General features: G+C 41.6%; 1 protein-coding gene across 1 annotated transcript in view; it reads right to left on the reverse strand.

Moving 5' to 3' along the window:
- TBCE (tubulin folding cofactor E) overlaps positions 1 to 19,958 on the reverse strand; it is a 91,930-nt gene extending 71,972 nt beyond the window's left edge. Inside the window, exon 1 of the mRNA XM_068981649.1 lies at positions 19,903 to 19,958. The gene's annotated coding sequence lies outside the window, so the exon portion shown is untranslated. The remainder of the gene's footprint in view (positions 1 to 19,902) is intronic.
- Positions 19,959 to 20,882: the final 924 nt, after the last annotated feature.

The raw sequence follows: 20,882 nt of genomic DNA on the forward strand, positions 1-20,882 counted from the left end.
AACAGCCAAGAGGTGGGAATAACTCAAATGTCCATTGATGGAGGAATGGATAAAACAAATACAGTATATACACACTGGATTACACAGCCTTAAAATGAAGGAAATTCTACCGCATGATACATGAATGAATCTCAGAAAAACAACACTAAGCAAGATAAGCCAGTCACAACAGTAAAAATACCGTATGATTCCACTTAAGAGAGGCACCTAGGGTAGTCACCTTCAGACAGAAAGCAGAATCTTGCCTACCACATGCTGTGGTGAGAGGGAAATGAGTTGTTCAATGGTGACAGTTTCAATTTGGCAAAATGAACAGTGTTCTGAAGACAGATGGTACTGAGAGCTGACCAATAATATAAACATACCTAACACTACTATACATTAAAAAAAGGTTAAGATGGTAAATTTTATATTGTCTGTATTTTACTAGAATTTTAAAAATAATTTAAAATTTAACCCCCAAATTTTAGATTTTACAGAACTTTGATTCAGCTTTGACTGGGACACTGAATCCCAAAAGTATGGTAATTCTCTATTTTTTAAATATACTTTCTGATACCCAAGGGCACAGTTCGACTATACTCAACATTTTGTCTGGAGAGACTCAAATATAGTAGCTTCATTTCCCACAACATTCAGTGTCTTCTACTTCACTTGTTTCTTCCTCCTTGTCAATGAGATTTCAAACCAAAGAAATCTTTTCTCTCATTTTGTTTTTTTCCAAGAACTTAAATGATCAAAAGAAAAAAAAAAAAAAAAAAGTCTTGTCCCTAGGAAGGAAAGGATCTCTGGCAGAATTTAAGATCACTGAAATGGTCCATCATACCTCTATCTGACTTTCGTGCTACTTTTAAAATCTAGAGAGCAACAACCTTACTCTCCTTCTTACCATATGATCTACAGATCTCTTCTTTCTCTCTCTCCTTTTGTCATTTATGCTTAACAGGCTAATGCCAATACTCTTGGCTGCACAGTCTATGTATCTTCCTCATATACACTACCAATCGCACAAATCTTATATTGGATTGTTTTTAACAAAGATATATTTCCATTCAAATAATAAGCCTATCCCAGCAAGTTTTAGTGACATTCACAGTACTGCATATATCTTCCTAGAAAGGACCCTTGAGGCCACAAGTTCAGTTACTGAGCTTTTGCCACAATCTCTCTTCCTAAATAAAGTGTATGCTATCTCAAAATAAATGTTACATTCATCACCACTTTGAAATTGTAATATTTATTACACCTGCCACCGGAGTGTTACTATTTTATAGTAAAACACACACACAGTGAAGGGACTTCGCTGTCAGTCCAGTGGTTAAAATTCTGCACTTTTCCTGCAGGCGGCGCCAGTTCAATCCCTGATTGGGGAACTGAGATCCTACATGCGGCACAGAGCGGCCAAGGACAAAACAAAAAAAAGAAACACACATGCTATTATACTACCATTTTTAAAGGATTTTGATAACTTTATTTCACAAAAATGATTTCATATGAAATTCTAGGGTTTTTTTTTTTTTTTCAGCTCTTTTAAAAAGCTTTTTTGGCTGTGCTGGGTCTTCCCAGCTGTGTGCAGGCTTTCTCTAGCAGTGGTGAGAGGGGGCTGTTCTCTAGTTGCAGTGCTTCAGCTTATCACTGCAGTGCCTTCTCTTGTCGCAGAGCCCACAAGCTCTAGAATTTACGGGCTTCAGTAGTTGTGACACTTGGGTTTAGCTCCCCCATGGCATGTGGAATCTTCCCTGACTAGGGATCAAACCCACGTCCCCTGTACTGACAGGCGGATTCTTCACCATTGGACCACAGGTCAATCCTGAAATCCTCTTTTTTCTGTATTTAAAAATATTCTAAGGAGTTCACAGGCTTTATCAGACTGTGAAGAGGTCTTTACCTAAATAATCAATTAAGAAAACTGAAGGATATGAGAGGAACAACAAAGCATATGATTGAAAATAAATTACACAAAAAATACAAAAAAAAAAATTACACCACTGTACAAAGTACTTTCACTTTCCTTATTTTAACTGCACAATAGTCATTCAAAATTTTAGCAATTTAGGTAAAAATAACTGCTATCTTTTACAACTGGAAGAATCTTAACTTGGGAATGGCACCTAATGAAAGAACAAGAGTCACTGCTCTGTTGCCAAAATGGTTTTTCCTATTTTCTGCTTCCTTTAGCCCAAACATTTTCCCTTTTTGGGAAGCATATTTTGTCTAGTGGGCTACCATTTCCCCCGCTACAGGAGTAGACACATGGCCCAGGACGGCCAGTCTGATGACTCTTTACCCCCATTTCTTTGCACACAGCAGCTGGTCCATGTGTGAAGATCCCTGACCAGGCAGAGCCAATCTTCCAGGAAAAGACGTTGCAAAAAACTAAACAGAAACTTCAATTAAATAACAGGTCAGAAAGGAGGAGTTCTCACGCCCTGCAATCTTAGCACAGCCCAACAAGATGAAAGACTCCTTTTCCTGAAAGGCCTCAGCCAATGGAAAACCGCTGACCCTGTTTATTTAGCCCTCCCAACTTCCCTTTATAAAAGCTTTCTCCTTTCCACGCGTTGCAGGGACTTGCACATGGCCGTCCCAGAGTTGCAATTCCCTGTTGATCCCAAATAAAACTTATTTGGAGAGAAATGGCAGTCTGCTTGTTCTTAGTCAAAATTGGGCCCTTGAAGAGAGGATTCATTTCTTTCTTTCTCAAAACCTTAAAACAAAAGGACCACTTAAACCTGGACAACTGAGGGACACCTTGGCCACTATGTGGAAAAAACTTGTCTGGGAACAAGGCCAAACAGAAAAGCAGAGTTGACCCAGCTATGCTTAAAACCTTTCATTAGTCCAGTTCAATGAACCATGAAATTATTTGTTTTGTTCACATAAGTTTGAGCTGGGATTCTTTGTCCTGCAACTGAAAAATAAGTAAGAATTTAGGTTATATTTATTCCTATTCAATGTTATATGGTCCGTCAAGGCTATGGTTTTTCCTGTGGTCATGTATGGATGTGAGAGTTGGACTGTGAAGAAGGCTGAGCACCAAAGAATTGATGCTTTTGAACTGTGGTGAAGACTCTTGAGAGTCCCTTGGACTGCAAGGAGGTCCAACCAATCCATTCTGAAGGAGATCAGCCCTGGGATTTCTTTGGAAGGAATGATGCTGAAGCTGAACCTCCAGTACTCTGGCCACCTCATGCGAAGAGTTGACTCATTGGAAAAGACTTTGATGCTGGGAGGGATTCAGGGCAGGAGGAGAAGGGGACGACAGAGGATGAGATGGCTGGATGGCATCACTGACTGGATGGACGTGAGTCTGAGTGAACTCCGGGAGTTGGTGATGGACAGGGAGGCCTGGCGTGCTGCAATTCATGGGGTCGCAGAGTCGGACACGACTGAGCAACTGAACTGAACTGAATGTTATATGGATATTATATGCAGCCAATTGGCTGGATAAAAATATTACATGTTAGCTATGGGAGAACTGGACAACTTAACCTCAGTTTCCCCAACTGCAAAATACAGTAATATTAGGAGCACAGGGCTGTTTTAAGAATTAAATGAGTTACTATGTGTAGAAAGGTTCAACACATAGTAAATGTATTAGTCAATTAAGATCATAAATCAGATTCTATTCAGTCATGTCCAGTTCTTTGTGATCCTATGGATTGTAGCCCACGAGGCTCCTCTGTCCATGGGATTTCCCAGGCAAGAATATTAGAATGGGTTGCCATTTCCTTCTCCATGCTGCTACTGCTAAGCCACTTCAGTCGTGTCCGACTCTGTGCGACCCCATAGACGGCAGCCCACCAGGCTCCCCCGTCCCTGGGATTCTCCAGGCAAGAACACTGGAGTGGGTTGCCATTTCCTTCTCCAATGCATGAAAGGGAAAAGTGAAAGTGAAGTCGCTCAGTCATGTCCGACTCTTAGCGACCCCATGGACTGCAGCCTACCAGGCTCCTCTGCCCATGGGATTTTCCAGGCAAGATTACTAGAGTGGGGTGCCACTGCCTTCTCCGCCCGTTGGCTGAATAGATAGAGAAAAATATTCCACAAATCAAAAGAAATATAAATTCAAAATAACAGAAGCTGAGGCTGGAGACAAAATGGCAGAGTAGAAGTACTTGAGCTCAACTCCTTTCATGAAAACACCAAAATCACAACTAACGGCTGAACAACCATTGACTAAAAAGAATTGAACCTACCAAAAAAGATATTCTATACCCAAAGACAATGAGATGGTAGGAGGGGCACTTTTGCAATACAGGCAAAATCCCTTCCTCCTGGGTGGGCAACTCACAAGCTGGAAAGTAATTACATCCCAGAGGTTCTCTCATAGGAGTGAGAGTTCTGAGCCCCACATCAAGCTCCCCACCCTGGGGAGTCTGGCATCAAAAGGAGTCCCCATAGCATCTACCTTTGAATGCCAGAGAGGTGTCAGTGCAGGAGCTCCATAGCACTGGGAGAAACACAGTTTCCACTCTTGGAGTGCACACACAAGTTTTCACGTGTACTGGGACCCAGAGCAAAGCACCGACTCCAAAAAAGCCTTGGCCAGACCTACCTGCGGGTCTCAGAAGGTCTCCTGGGGAGCAAGGGTTGGCAGTAACTCACCTTGGGGGCAAAAACACTGATTGCAGATCCCCCAACGAATACTCACCAGTGTGAACTCTCCCAGAGATCACCATTTTGGCAGCAAGACCCAGGCTCCACTGCTGGGATACCTCAGGACAACCAACCAAAAACGTGGGACACAGTCCCACCCATTAGCAGACAGGTTGCCGAGTCATCCAAAGACAACAGTCACCTATAAACACACCCACTGAGATGGCCCTACCCACCAGAGGGACAAGACCCAGCTCCACCCACCTGTGGGCAAGAAGCAGTCCCTCCTGCCAGGAAGACTGCACAAGCCCCAATATAAATTGCACTCATCAGGAGGCAGACATCAGAGCCAAGGAAAATTACAATCCTGCAGCCTGAGGGACAGAGGCCACACAGAGACAGTCAAGACAAATGAGACATCATCAGAGGAAGCAACAAGGTAAAACCCGAGAAGAACAACTAAGCAAAGTGGAGACAGGCAATCTACCTGAAAAAGAATTCAAAGTGATGATAGTACAGGTGGTCCAAGATCCCAGAAAAAGACTAGGGGCACAGACTAAGAGGATACAACAAACATTTAATAAAGAGCTAGAAGCCTTAAAGAACAAACTGCGATGAACAATACAATAACTGCAATGAAAAGGACACGAAAAGGAGTAAATAGAATAAACGAGACGGAAGAACAAGTACATGAGCTGGAAGACAGAGACTGATGGAAATCACTGCTGCGGAACAGAATAAAGAATGAAAAAAAAATGAGGACAGTCTAGGAGACCTCTGCTGCTGCTGCTAAGTCACTTCAGTCGTGTCCGACTCTGTGCGACCCCAGAGACGGCAGCCCACCAGGCTCCCTCGTCCCTGGGATTCTCCAGGTAAGAACACTGGAGTGGGTGCCATTGGCTTCTCCAATGCATGAAAGTGAAAAGTGAAAGTGAAGTCACTCAGTCGTGTCCGACTCTTCGAGACCCCATGGACTGCAGCCTACCAGGCTCCTCCGTCCATGGGATTTTCCAGGCAAGAGTACTGGAGTGAGGTGCCATTGCCTTCTCCAAGGAGACCTCTGGGACAGCAATAAATGCACCAACATCTGCAGCATAGGAGTCCTAGGAGGAGGAGAGAGAGAAAAAGCCTGGGAAAGTATCTGAACAGAGAATAGCGAAAACTTTCCTAACATGGAAAAAGAAACACTCAAGTCCAGGAAGTGCAAAGAGTTCCATATAGGATTAACCCAAGGAGAAATGCACTGAGACATGTTAATCAAACTGACAAAAAGTAATTAAAAGCAACAAAAACATACAAGGGAATCCCCGCAGCGTAACAGCTGATTTTTCAGCAGAAACTCTGCAGGCCAGAAGGGACTGGCACAATATATTTAAAGTAATGAAAAGGAAAAACCTACAATCAAGAATACTTTTGCCCAGCAAGGCTCTTGTTAAGCTTTGCCAGAGAAATCAAAAACTTCAGAGACAAGCAAAAAGAAAAAAAAAGCTAAGTGAATTCAGTACCACAAAACCAGTTTTACAACAAATGCTAAAGAAGTTTTCCATATGGAAAAGAAAATGCTACAATCAGAAACAAAAACATTATAAATGCGGAAGTTCACTGGTAAAGGCAAACATACAGTAAAGGTAGGAAAACATTCACACATAAATATGGTATCAAGACCAGCAATCATGAGAAGAGAAGACTTCAAATGCAGAATATTGGCAACACATTTGACATGAAGTGACCAACAACTTAATACAATCTAGTATAGTACACTGCTATATCAAAACGTCACGGTGGGAATTCTCTAGCGGTACAGTGGTTACCACTCTGTTTTCACTGCAGTGGGTCCAGGTTAGATCCTTGGTCAGGGAACTAAGATTCCACAGCCAAATGGCATGGCCAAAAAATAAAACAAAACACCTCACAGTAACCACAATCTGAAAACTTACAATAAATACGCACAAAAAGAAAAAGGAATCCAAACACAACACTAAAGTCAGTCACCAAATCACAGGAGAACAAAAGCGGAAGGAAAGAAAACAGACCTACAGAAATGAACCCAAAACAATTTAACAAAATGGCAATAAGAAATACATATTGCTAATTATCTTAAACAAAAATGGATTAAATGCTCCACCCAAAAGACACACTGGCTGAATGAATACAAAAACAAGACCCTTATATATGCGCTCTACAAAAGATAAACTTCACATCTAGGGACACGTACAGACTGAAAGTGAGGAGGTGGAAAAAGGCTTTCTATGCATATGGAAACCAAAAGAAAGCTGGATAAGCAATACTCATATCAGACAAAATAAACTTTAAAATAAAGACTGCTATGAGAGACAAAGAAGGACACTACATAATGATCAAGGGGTTAGTCCGAGAACAAGATAAAACAATTTTAAATATATATGCATCCAACATGTGAGTACCTCAAGGATTATGACGAATGTTAAGAGACATAAATGGAGAAATTGACAATAACACAGTAACAGTGGGGACTTTAATACCCCACTTACATCAACAGACAGACCATTCAGACAGAAAAATCAATAAGGAAACACAAGCCTTAAAGGACACAGTAGGAAGAGAAGACACATAGGAGAAGGGGGCAACAGGATGAGATGGTTGATTGGCATCATCAACTCAATGGACATGAGTTTGAGCAAACTCCTAGAGATAGTGAAGGATAGGGAAGCATGGCGTGCTGCAGTCTGCGGGGTTGCAAAGAATCGGACACAACTGAAACAACATAGAGCATTCCACACAGAAGCAGCAGAATACACATTCTTTTCAAGTGAACATGGAACATTCCCAGGACTGGCCACATACTGAGCCACAAAGCAAGCCTTGATAAATTTAAGAAAACTGAAATCATATCAGGTATCTTTTCTAACCACAACACTATGAGATTAGAAATAAACTACAAGAAAAAAAAACAAAAAACTGTAAAGAAACATGGAGGCTAAACAATATGCTACTAAATGACCAATGGATCACTGAAGAAATCAAAGAGGAAGTAAAAAGATACCCAGAGACAAATGAAAACAAAAATATGATCCAAAACCTATGAGACACAGTAAAAGCAGTTCTCGGAGGGAAGTTTATGGCAATACAATCGTACTTCAGGAAAAAAGAAAAATCCCAAATAAACAACCTAAACGTACATCTAAAGCAACTAGATAAAGAAGAACAAATTCTAAAGTCAGTAGAAGTAAAGAAATCATAAATATCAGAGCAGAAATAAATGAAATACAGACGAGGAAAACAACAGAAAAGATCAATGACACTAAATGCTGGTTCACTGAAAAGACAAACAGACCTGATAAACCTTAGCCAGATTCATCAGGAAAAAGTGGGAGAGGCTTCAAGTCAATAAACTTAGAAATGAAAACTGAGGAGTTAGAACTAACACCACAGAAATAAAAAGGACCATGAGACTACTAAACCAAATATATATATATATATGCCAATAAAATGAACAACATGGAAGAAATGGACAAATTCTTGGAAAGGTATAATCTTCTGAGACTGAACCAGGAAGAAACAGAAAATATAAACAGACCTATCACAAGGATTGAAATAGAAATAATGATTAAAAGACAACAGACTTCCCTGGTAAGATAAGACTATCCCTTATCCCTGGATAATACTCCGCACCCTTAATGCAGGGGGCCCAGGTTCAATCCCTGATCAGTGAACTAGATCCACGTGCCACAACCAAGAGCGGCTGCTGATGCTGCTACTGCTAAGTCGCTTCAGTCGTGTCCGACTCCGTGCGACCCCACAGATGGCAGCCCACCAGGCTCCCCCATCCCCGGGATTCTCCAGGCAAGAACACTGGAGTGGGTTGCCATTTCCTTCTCCAATGCATGAAAGTGAAAAGTGAAAGGGAAGTCACTCAGTCGTGTCAACCAAGAGCTGGTGCAGCCTAAATAAATAAAAATTTAGAAAAAGAAAACATACTCTCTACAAACAAAAGTCCAGGACCAGATGGCTTCACAGAAGAATTCTATCACACATTTACAAAAGAGTTAATACCTCCTGAGGTGCAGGAGCGGCTAGCGCCAGTTGGGCGGCCGAGCGGCAGAGAGGAGATATTCCATGTCCAAGGTCAGGAGCAGCGGCCGTGAAGACATACCCCGCGTCCAGGTAAGGGGCAGCAGCTTCGCTTTCCTAGAGCAGCCGTGAAGAGACACCCCACGTACAAGGTAAGAGAAACCCAAGTAAGATGGTAGGCTCTGAGAGAGGGCATCAGAGGGCAGACAGACTGAAAGAACACTCACAGACAACTAGCCAATCTGATCACACAGACCACAGCCTGGTCTAACTCAATGAAACTAAGCCATGCCCTGTGGGGCCACCCAAGATGGGCGGGTCATGGTGGAGAGGTCTAACAGAATGTGGTCCACTGGAGAAGGGAATGGCAAACCACTTCAGTATTCTTGCCTTGAGAACCCCAGGAACAGTATGAAAAGGCAAAAAGATAGGACACTGAAAGAGGAACTCCCCAGGTCAGTAGGTGCCCAATATGATACTGGAGATCAGTGGAGAAATAACTTAAGAAAGAATGAAGGGATGGAGCCAAAGCAAAAACAACACCCAGTTGTAGATGTGACTGGTGATAGAAGCAAGGTCCTATGCTGTAAAGAGCAATACTGCACAGGAATCTGGAATGTTAGGTCCATGAATAAAGGCAAATTGGAAGTGGTCAAACAGGAGATGGCAAGAGTAAACGTCAACATTCTAGGAAACAGCAAACTAAAATGGACTGGAATGGAAGAATTTAACTCAGATGACCATTACATCTACTACTGCGGGCAGGAATTCCTTAGAAGAAATGGAGTAGCCATCATGGTCAACAAAAGAGTCTGAAATGCAGTACTTCGATGCAATCTCAAAAATGACAGAATGATCTCTGTTTGTTTCCAAGGCAAACCATTCAATATCACAGTAATCCAAGTCTATGCCCCAACCAGTAATGCTGAAGAAGCTGAAGTTGAACAGCTCTATGAAGACCTACAAGACCTTTTAGAACTAACACCCAAAAAAGATGTCCTTTTCATTATAGGGGACTGGAATGCAAAAGTAGAAAGTCAGGAAACACCGAGAATAACAGGCAAATTTGGCCTTGGGAGTACGGAATGAAGCAGGGCAAAGGCTAATAGAGTTTTGCTTAGAGAACGCACTGGTCATAGCAAACACCCTCTTCCAAAAACACAAGAGAAGACTTTACACATGGACATCATCAGATGGCCAACACTGAAATCTCACTGATTATATTCTTTGCAGCCAAAGACGGAGAAGCTCTATACAGTCAGTAAACACTAGACCGGGAGCTGATTGTGACTCAGATCATAAACTCCTTATTTGCCAAATTCAGGCTTAAACTGAAGAAAGTGGGGAAAACCACTAAACCATTCAGGTATGACCTAAATCAAATCGCTTATGATTATACAGTGGAAGTGAGAAACAGATTTAAGGGACTAGATCTGATAGACAGAGTGGCCGATCAACTATGGACAGAGGTTTGTGACACTGTACAGGAGACGGATCAAAAAGAAATGCAAAAAAGCAAAATGGCTGTCTGAGGAGGCCTTACAAATAGCTGTGAAAAGAAGAGACGCAAAAAAGCAAAGGAGAAAAAGGAAGATACAAGTATCTGAATGCAGAGTTCCAAAGAATAGCAAGGAGAGATAAGAAAGCCTTCCTCAGCGATCAATGCAAAGACATAGAGGAAAACAATAGAATGGGAAAGACTAGAGATCTCTTGAAGAAAATTAGAGATACCAAGGGAACATTTCATGCACAGATGGGCTCGATAAAGGACAGAAATTGTATGGACCTGACAGAAGCAGAAGATATTAAGAAGAGGTGGCAAGAATACAGAGAAGAATTGTACAAAAAAGAGCTTCACAACCCAGATAATCACGATGGTGTGATCACTCACCAAGAGCCACACATCCTGGAATGTGAAGTCAAGTGGGCCTTAGGAAGCATTACTACAAACAAAGCGAGTGGAGGTGATGGAATTCCAGTTGAGCTATTTCAAATTCTGAAAGATGATGCTGTGAAAGTGCTGCACTCAACATGCCAATTTGGAAAAGTCAGCAGTGGTCACAGGACTGGAAAAGGTCAGTTTTCATTCCACCCAAAGAAAGGCAATGCCAAAGAATGCTCAAACTACCACACAATTGCACTCATCTCACACCCTAGTAAAGTAATGCTCAAAATTCTCCAAGCCAGGCTTCAGCAATACGTGAACTGTGAACTTTCAGATGTTCAAGCTGGTTTTAGTAAAGGCAGAGGAACCAGAGATCAAATTGCCAACATCCGCTGGATCATCGAAAAAGCAAGAGAGTTCCAGAAAAACGTCTATTTCTGCTTTATTGACTATGCCAAAGCCTTTGACTGTGTGGATCACAAAAAACTGTGGAAAATTCTGAAAGAGATGGGAATACCAGACTACCCGACCTGCCTCTTGAGAAACCTGTATGCAGGTCAGGAAGTAACAGTTAGAACTGGACATGGAACAACAAACTGGTTCCAAATAGGAAAAGAAGTATATCAAGGCTGTATATTGTCACCCTGCTTATTGAACTTCTATGCAGAGTACATCATGAGAAATGCTGGGCTGGAGGAAGCACAAGTTGGCATCAAGATAGTCAGGAGAAATATCAATAACCTCAGATATGCAGATGATACCACCCTTATGGCAGAAAGTAAAGAGGAACTAAAGAGACTTTTGATGAAGGTGAAAGAGGAGAGTGAAAAAGTTGGCTTAAAGCTCAACATTCTAAAAACAAAGATCAAGGCATCCAGTCCCACAGCTTCATGCCAAATAGATGGGGAAACAGTGGAAACTGTGAGAGACTTTATTTTTTGGGGCTCCAAAATCACTGCAGATGTTGACTGCAGCTATGAAATTAAAAGATGCTTACTCCTTGGAAGGAAAGTTATGACCAACCTAGACAGTATATTAAAAAGCAGACACATTACTTTGCCAACAAAGGTCCATCTTAGTCAAGGCTATGGTTTTTCCAGTGGTCATGTACGGATGTGAAAGTTGGATTATAAGAAAGCTGAGCACCGAAGAATTGATGCTTTTGAACTGTGGTGTTGGAGAAGACTCTTGAGAGTCCCTTGGACTGCAAGGAGATCCAACCAGTCCATCCTAAAGGAGATCAGTCCTGGGTGTTCATTGGAAGGTCTGATGTTGAAGCTGAAACTCCAATATTCTGGCCACCTGATGTGAAGAGCTGACTCACTGGAAAAGACCCTGTTGCTGGGAAAGATTTAGGACAGGAGGAGAAGGGGATGACAGAGGATGAGATGGTTGGATGGCATCACCGACTCAATGGACATGAGTTTGGGTGGGCTCCGGGAGTTGGTGATGGACAGGGAGGCCTGGCGTGCTGCAATTCATGGGGTGGCAAAGAGTCGGACACGACTGAGCGACTGGACTGAACTGAATACCAATCCTTTTGAAACTCTTCCAAAAACTTGCAGAGGAAGGAATACCCCCAAATTCATTAATATTAGGCCACCACCACCAATGCAAAAACCAGACAAAGATACCACACAAAAAAGAAAATTACAAGCCAATATCACTGATGAACATAGATGCAAAAATCCTCAATAAAATACCATCAAACTGAACCCAACAATGCATTAAATAGATCATACAATAGATTATTAAATGAGATTTATTCCTGGGATGAAAGATTTTTCAATATCTGCAAGTCAATCAGGGTGATACACCACATTCATTAACAAATTGAAGAACAAAAACCGTATGATTATCTCAACAGACACAGAAAATGCTTGTGATAAAATTCAACACTTAGTCATTCATGAAAAAAGCTCTTCAGAAAGAGGACATGGAGGGAACTTATCTCAACATAATAAAAGTCATACACGACAAGCCCATGGCTAACATCACACTCAGTGGTGAAAAGCAGAAAGCCTTTCCTCTAAGATCAGGAACAAGACAAAGGATATCCACTCTTTCTGCTTTTACTCAACATACTTTTGAAGTCCTACCCACAGCCATCAGAGAAGAAAAAGTAAATAAATAAAAGGAGCCCAAACTGGAAACGAAGTAAAACTGTAACTGCAGATGACATCAGTTCAGTTCAGTTGCTCAGTCGTGTCCAACTCTTACTACACATATGAAATCATAAAGATGCTACCAGAAAACTGCTGAGCTCATTAATGAATTTGGTAAAGTTGCAGGATACGAAATTAATACACAGAAGGGCTTCTCTGGCAGTCCAGGGGTTAAGACTCCGTGCTACCACTGCCAGGGGCATGGGTTTAATCCCTGGTTGAGGAAGCTACAATCACATATGCCGTGCAGCACATCCAAAAAACACAAACATACAGAAAAATCTAAATTAATACACAGAAGTCTGTTGCATTCTATACACTAGTGAAAGAGAAATTAACGAAATAATCCCATTTATCACAACATCAAAAGAATAAAATACCTAGGAATAAAACTCCTAAAGAAGGCAAAAAACCTGTACTCTGGACACTGGATGATGATGATGAAAGAAACCGAAGGCAGTGGGGGGGCGGTCGAAAAAGAAAGAATTGAAGATGACACAGAAAAATATGCTATGTTCTTGGACTGAAGAATCAATTACCCAAGGCCATCTTCACACTCAATGCAATCCCCATCTCATTACCAATGGCATCTTTCACAGAACCAGAACAAAAGTTTTTGAAATCTGTGTGGAAACACAAAACACCAGTAATAGCTAAAATGATCCTGAGAAAGAGAAACAAAGGTGGAAGAATCAGGCTCCCTGACTTTAGAAAATGCTGTAGCAATTAAAAGAGTACGGATGGCACTGGCATAAAAAACAGCAACACAGAACAGACCCGGACAGAAAGTCCAGTAACAGAGGTTTCCCTGGTGCCTCAGTGGTGAAGAACCCACCTGCCAATGCAGGGTTTGATCCTTGGTCCACGAAGACCTCACATGCTGCAGTGCAACTTAGTCCATGCCTCACAGCAACTGGGCCAGCACACCAGAACAGAGACCACTGCAATGAGAAGCCTGCGCGCCACAACGAGAGAGAGGCCCTGTCGCCACAACTAACGAAAGGCCCATTCAGCAACAAAGATTCAGCAGAGCCCAAAAATTAAATAAATAAATAAATAAAGCTTTTGCAGAGCAAAACAAATCATAAACAAAACAAAAAGACAACCCACAAAATGGGACAAAATATTTGCAAATGAGACAACTGACAAGGGATTAATCTCCAAAATATGCAAACAGCTCATGTAGCCTTATGTATTAAAAAAAAAAGCCCAATCAAAAAATTGGCAGAAGATCTCAACAAACATTTCTCCAAAGATACACATATGGCCAAAAAGCACATGAAAAGAGGCTCAACGTCTCTAATTATTAGAGAACTGCAAATCAAAATTATGAGGTATCACCTCACAGCTATCAGCATGGCCATCAGAGAGTCTACCAACAGGGACTTCCCAGGTGGTCCAGTGCTTAAGAATGGGCCTGTCAAGGCAGGTGACATGGGTTTGATCCCTGGTCTGGGAAGACCCCATATGCAGCAGAGCAACTAAGTCCATGTGTCACAACTACTAAGCCCATATGCTGCAACTAATGAGGCCCACAAACCCTAGAGGCCATGCTCTGCAACGAGAAAAGCCACCGCAGTGAGGTCCAGACACTGCAACCAGAGAAAGCCCACAGGCAGCAAGAAAGACTCAGCACAGCCAAAAATGAATATATATATATTCTTAAAGTCCACAAACAGTAAATGCTAGAGAGGGTGTGGAGAAAAGGGAACCTCCCGACACTGCTGTTGGGAATGTAAATTGGTACAATTATAGAGAACAGTATGGAGTCTCCTTTAGAAAACTAAAAATAGGCCTATCGTATGATCCAACAATTCCACTCCTGGAATGTATCTGGCTGTCCTCAGTCGTGTCTCTTTGCGACCCTATGGACTGTATAGCCCACCAGGCTCCTCTGTCCATGGGATTTCCCAAACAAGAATACTGGAATGGGTTGTCATTTCCTCCTCCAGGGGGCTTTCCTGATCCAGGCATTGAACCTGTGTCTCCTGCACTGGCGGCAGATTTTTCACCACTGAGCATCCTGGGAAGCCCATGTATATGGAAAAAACTATAATTTGAAAAGATATATGCACACAATGTTCATAGCAACACTATTTCAGTTCAGTTGCTCAGTCGTGTCCACCTGTTTGTGACCCTGTGAATTGCACCATGCCAGGCTTCCCTGTTCATCACCAATTCCCAGAGCTTGCTCAAACTCATGGCCATTAAGCCGGTGATGCCATCCAACCACTACAGTCGAGACACGGAAGCAACCTAAATGACCACTGACAGAGGAATGGATAAATAAGACCTGATACATATAGGCAATGGAATATTATTCAGCCATAAAAAAGGATGAGACGCCACTTGCAGCAACATGGATGAACCTATATATCATCATCAGTTCAGTTCAGTTCAGTCGCTCAGTCGCGTCCGACTCTTTGCGACCCCATGAATCACAGCACGCCAGGCCTCCCTGTCTATCACCATCTCCTGGAGTTCACTCAGACTCACGTCTATCAAGTCAGTGATGCCATCCAGCCATCTCATCCTCTGTTGTCCCTTTCTCCTCCTGCCCCCATTCCCTCCCAGCATCAGAGTCTTTTCCAATGAGTCAACTCTTCGCATGAGGTGGCCAAAGTACTGGAGTTTCAGCTTCAGCATCATTCCTTCCAAAGAAATCCCAGGGCTGATCTCCTTGCAGTCCAAGGGACTCTCAAGAGTCTTCTCCAACACCACAGTTCAAAAGCATCAATTCTTTGGTGCTCAGCCTTCTTCACAGTCCAACTCTCACATCCATACATGACCACAGGAAAAACCACAGCCTTGACTAGACGGACCTTTGTTGGCAAAGTAATGTCTCTGCTTTTGAATATGCTATCTAGGTTGGTCATAACTTTCCTTCCAAGGAGTAAGTGTCTTTTAATTTCATGGCTGAAATCACCATGTGCAGTGATTTTGGAGCCCCCAAAAAAAGTCTGACACTGTTTCCACTGTTTTCCCATCTATTTCCCATGAAGTGACAGGACCAGATGCCATGATCTTCGTTTTCTGAGTGTTGAGCTTTAAGCCAACTTTTTCACTCTCCTCTTTCACTTTCATCAACAGGATTTTTAGTTCCTCTTCACTTTCTGCCATAAGGGTGGTGTCATCTGCATATCTGAGGTTATTGATATTTCTCCCGGCAATCTTGATACCAGCTTGTGCTTCTTCCAGCCCAGCGTTTCTCATGATGTACTTTGCATATAAGTTAAATAAGCAGGGTGACAATATACAGCCTTGATGTACTCCTTTTCCTATTTGGAACCAGTCTATATCATCATACTAAGTGAACTAAGTCAGACAGAAATACTATATCCTATATTCTATGTAGAATCTAAAAATAAAATGATACAAATGAACTTATTTACAAAACAAAAACAGAACTCCAGACTCTGAAAATAAATTTATGGTTACTAGAGGGGAAAGGAAGGGGGAGAGAGAGAGAATCTGAAGGACACATGTATAACTGAATCAGGTGCTATACACCTGAAACTGATGCAACACTGTCAATCAACTAAACTCTTGTATAAAATAAAAATTTAATTAAAAAAAAGAATAACAGTAGTTGACACGGGGAAGTCTAATTCCAGTGAGCCTATTCCACCTGTTGGTACTGATTCAGTTACCACATCTCCTGCTTTGTTTAGCCACCAAGGGATCCAAAAAGATGTTTGATGCCCAACAGAAAACGTGAGAACACTGGCACTCTGTGAATTAATTTTAGGAAAAAGCTTTTCAATATGTATTGTTATCTAAACTTATTTTGCTTTATCTTTCCTGCTACTTGTTCAAAATTGTATTAAAATAATTTAGCATGAGGTCTGAAGATCCATTCACACACTGACACTTATCAAGTAGAAAACAACATCAACAGAAAACATGCATGCTTCACTGAGATTAAGGAGCTCTAGGTAGTAATCCTGGCTCAGGCACTTACAAACTATGAATTCTGACACTCATTAACCTTTCTGTCACCAGGATTATAAGCAAGTAAAAGACAGTCTCTTGTAAGGAACTTAAGAGTTTAATTAGGAGAGATAACTAACAGCAAACAATTAAGACCTAGAATTAGTAATGTAAGGATCAAATTCAGTAACTGTGAAGAAGCAGGAGGGTTAAGAGTGAGGCAGACTCCATGTGGAAACCATTCTGATTAAGCTGATGGAAATACACAACAGAAATTAAGAGAACAAGCTTTCCAGGTCGTGAAACCTAACAGGGTTTCACTGATTGGAGATTCAGGTTGGGAAACCACAGAAAGTGGGAATACAACACCTTTGAATAGTGTGGGCAAAAAGGACCACCTAAAATGTAACAACTTCTGAATTTTAATAGCTCAATTTTAAAGAAAGCCACCTGTGGTCCTTTTTAAAAAGAAATTTAATTGTTGTAAAATACACACACCATAAAATTTATTACCTTAACCATTTCTAAGCGCACACTTCAGTGGCATTACATACATTCACCCACTGCTGTGCAACCAATCACCAAATTTTTTTTTGTCTTGCAAAACTGAAAATCTATATCCATTAAACAACTCCCATAGCCGCCTCTCCCCAGCTCCCACCTTCCATTTCTATTAACTTGCCTACTCTAAATATGTCAGAGAAGTCAAAGCATACAGTTGTCTTTTGGCGACCAGCTTACTTCACTTAGCATAATGTCCTGCTGTCCTTCATGCACATCATACCTGATGTCAAAGACTGTGTCAAAGTTCTACATCCCCACAGTATTCCTTGGCCCTCACACACTGAACTGTCTCACATCATTTTAAGTAGTGCCTCCAAAAAGCTTTAGGTTTTCTGAAGAGGCTGTAGACATGTTTTCTCTCTCAAACATCAATGACTTAAATCCACACCAAACCTACAATTTTAAAGACACAGCTATACAACTATAGGAAACAGAACTAATAAAATGAATGAAACAGGTTGTGCCTTTTCTCCACATACTTTCAAATACCACCAAACCTTCCCATATAACTCTTCCACAAATTCATTCCATCTCCTCCTAATAACCAGCAAACTGTTAAAATTCCCTTTCTGGAAGTCTCTACCTACTTTCTAGGCAATATTCATTTCATAATATTATCTACCATATTTTCTAGTGGACTCTTTTGCACATTTCAGAGCAAAAAGGTAAGGGAGGAAAAGTATTGTATATTTAAAAACAAAACTTTGAGTGCTAAGTATACAGTAAATATTTTATTAATGTATGACAAATTTAATTTGTAATAAGCCAAAAAGGAAAAAAATGAAGACCACCAGAAAATAGCAACAACTACTAGTTTTATTGAACTTTTTTTACATCTTACAAAAATAAATACTGAGATGATCCAGGAAGCCTGATAAAAAACCAGTAACTTACAGCTAAAAACAATACGGTTTTGCAAAGCTTTCTGATTAGTTTCAATTACGCACAGTAAAATTAAAATTAACTACATTAATTTTAAACCACAATAAAATTAAAATTAACCACTATAAGAACAGAAATAAAGTATATAGAATAACATATCTTCAAGTAGAAGGAAAAAGAGAAGACAAAACAAAACCTCAATTCAAAAAAAGGAAAGGCAAGAGAAAGAAAAAGAGCAGAAAGTACAAATTATAAAACGGCAAAAAAAGGTTTTTCAACAATTATATTATAAACAGCCCACTAAAAGCCAGGTATTGTTTTAGGCACTAGCTGTAAACAAAATACAGAAAAATACCAGCTCTCATAAATAAGACTCTATGGTTGTGGGGTAAACACTGCTGAGCCAGAGAAATAAATGAACCAATCCCACAGCAGGTCATAGGGTGACATGCAGAAGTAGGATGAGTACAATAGAAATGTAAGGGAAGGCTATGCCAGGGAAGTCCTCACTGAAAAGGTAAAGTTAAAAAAAATACATGACAGAGGTAAGGGATTAAGCTGTGTGGACATTCAGACAAAGGAACTGCAAGTGTGAATATCTTGAGGTTAGGATGTGCCTGAGGCACCAGAGAAAAGGGGGAGAGGAGCTGGAGATTAGATCAGAGATATAGCAAGGGCGTGATCAGAAAGCACCTTGAGGGTCATTCTAAAGAATCTGGCTTTCAATCTGAGTAAAATGGGAAGTCCATGGAGAGTTTTGTGATAAGGAGATAATCTGAATTTTTTTTTTTTTTTTTTAAAGAATCACTCTAGATGTGATGGAAAGGCTGAAATAAGAAAAAGCAGACTGGTTAGGTGCCTACTGAAGGAATCCAGGTGAAAGATAGCTGCAATCTCAATAAGGGGAGGTGGTGAGAAGGGCTTGGGCCTCTGGATAGATTCTGAAGGCTGAGTTCTTGGATTTGCTGCTGACAGATTAAATGTGTGCGAGAAAGAGATGAGTCAAGGATGACTCAAAAGGTTGTGGCTTGAACAAATACCTCAGAAATGACTTTGAATATAAGTACAGTAAGGCTGCCAGTCAAAAGGCACAGGGTGTCCACTTAGATTAAAACAAACAAACAAAAAAAACCCAGCAATATGCCATTTTATTATAAAAGTATACAAAAAGGCTAAAACTAAAAAAGATGAAAAAAGCTGAGACAAATAACAAACAACAGTCCTCATGGCTATATTAACGCGAGCCAAAAGAGAAGTCTGTACTCTTAATCTGTCTAGTCTTTCTGTAAATTTGGCATGAGTCCGGTTTTCACAACGGGACTGTAGTTTCTTTAGGGACAGGGATACCACACCCTCATTTGGATCCACCCACAACCTAGAACAGTCCTCTTGTCAGTAGTGAACAGTAGGTAAAACTTGTAAATACGTTCTCCACCCACTTATTTTTCCTACATCATAAATGTTAAAGCATTTAAAAGGTCAGAGTTGGTTCTCTAACCTGACACCAAGTCGTGGGTCGCCTGTACCATTTTCACCTATTTCCAAGTGACAAGTCAACAGGCTTTTCGGTGGAATGCAGTGCAGTGTGCCCCGCTCGCCCGCAGCTGGCCCAGGCCCGAGACCCCGCCGGGCCCCGCGAATGCAGGGGATTCGGTCAGACTAAGTGCAGATGGATTAGGTCAAAGCCTCAGGAAGCAGACCACGCCCGGCAATCTGGGAAGTTTCTAAGAAAGGGCAAAAAGACCGAGAGCCCTGCAGGGTTGCACTGGTCACGAGCCAACTAGCAATGCATGGTTCCTCCGCTACCCAGACTCACCCCAAGCTCACCTGCCTGCAGCCAGCCAGGGTGGTCTGAGCGACAGCCCTGGGCACGCGCTTTGCCCAAGGCAGCTTCCGGCTCTGGTCGGAAGTGCTCCTTTAGGAAGACAGGAAGTCCCGCCCCCGCGGCAGCTGAATCTCAGCGATGACTATCAACTCAAGAGTCTGGGTGGCAGGAGGTGTGGTCAGCTCGCCCAAACCCAGCCAAACACTTGGCCCCTGGGCTGACCCCGCGATGCCCCCTAAACTTGGGATGACGGAAAGAAGGAACGCGCTCTTTCCAGTTTACTAGTTACCACGGAAGCGAGTTACAAGTCCCGTATGAGATTCAGTTCCATATTCGTGGAGAATTTACCACACAGGAAGCCTGTGGTGGTCATAGAAAAGAAACTAGTGTTGATACCTCAAACGCTAGGGGAAAAAAAATTAACGTGCTGAATCGTAAGGCAGAATGAAAGTAAACGCAAAAAAGAAAAAAATAAACGCAGTAATAGAAAAAGGAAATTCCATAGACATGTTAATTTCTAAGCTTTCTCATATCTCAAGAGTTGTGAAGATCAAATGTTGCTGCTGCTGCTAAGCCGCTTTAGTCGTGTCCGACTCTGTGTGACCCCATAGACGGCAGCCCACCCGGCTCCTCCGGCCATGGGATTTTCCACACAAGAGTACTGGAGTGTGCTGCCATTGCCTTCTCCGGAAGATCAAATGAGATGACGGATAAATAAATGTTTCCCCGTCGCGGAGTCTGGTACATGAGTAAAGCGTATCATGTCCATAGTATAGTTACTGCTTTTAAAAGTCCTTTATTCCAACCAAAGAGAAACTGAATTAACACTTCAGGGGGGTAGCCTTTAAGCTGAATGTCAAAATTAAACAATTTCAACACATAGAGATGCCCCTTATGAAGCTGTGAAAACTGCTTTTGTTGATTAATGAAAGGACATAGGCTAAGAAACCATGTCCCAAAAACAAACTTTCAGAAGCTTTGT

The sequence above is a fragment of the Capricornis sumatraensis genome, chromosome 10 (genome assembly GCF_032405125.1).
Source record: "Capricornis sumatraensis isolate serow.1 chromosome 10, serow.2, whole genome shotgun sequence".
Taxonomy (NCBI): Eukaryota; Metazoa; Chordata; class Mammalia; order Artiodactyla; family Bovidae; genus Capricornis; species Capricornis sumatraensis.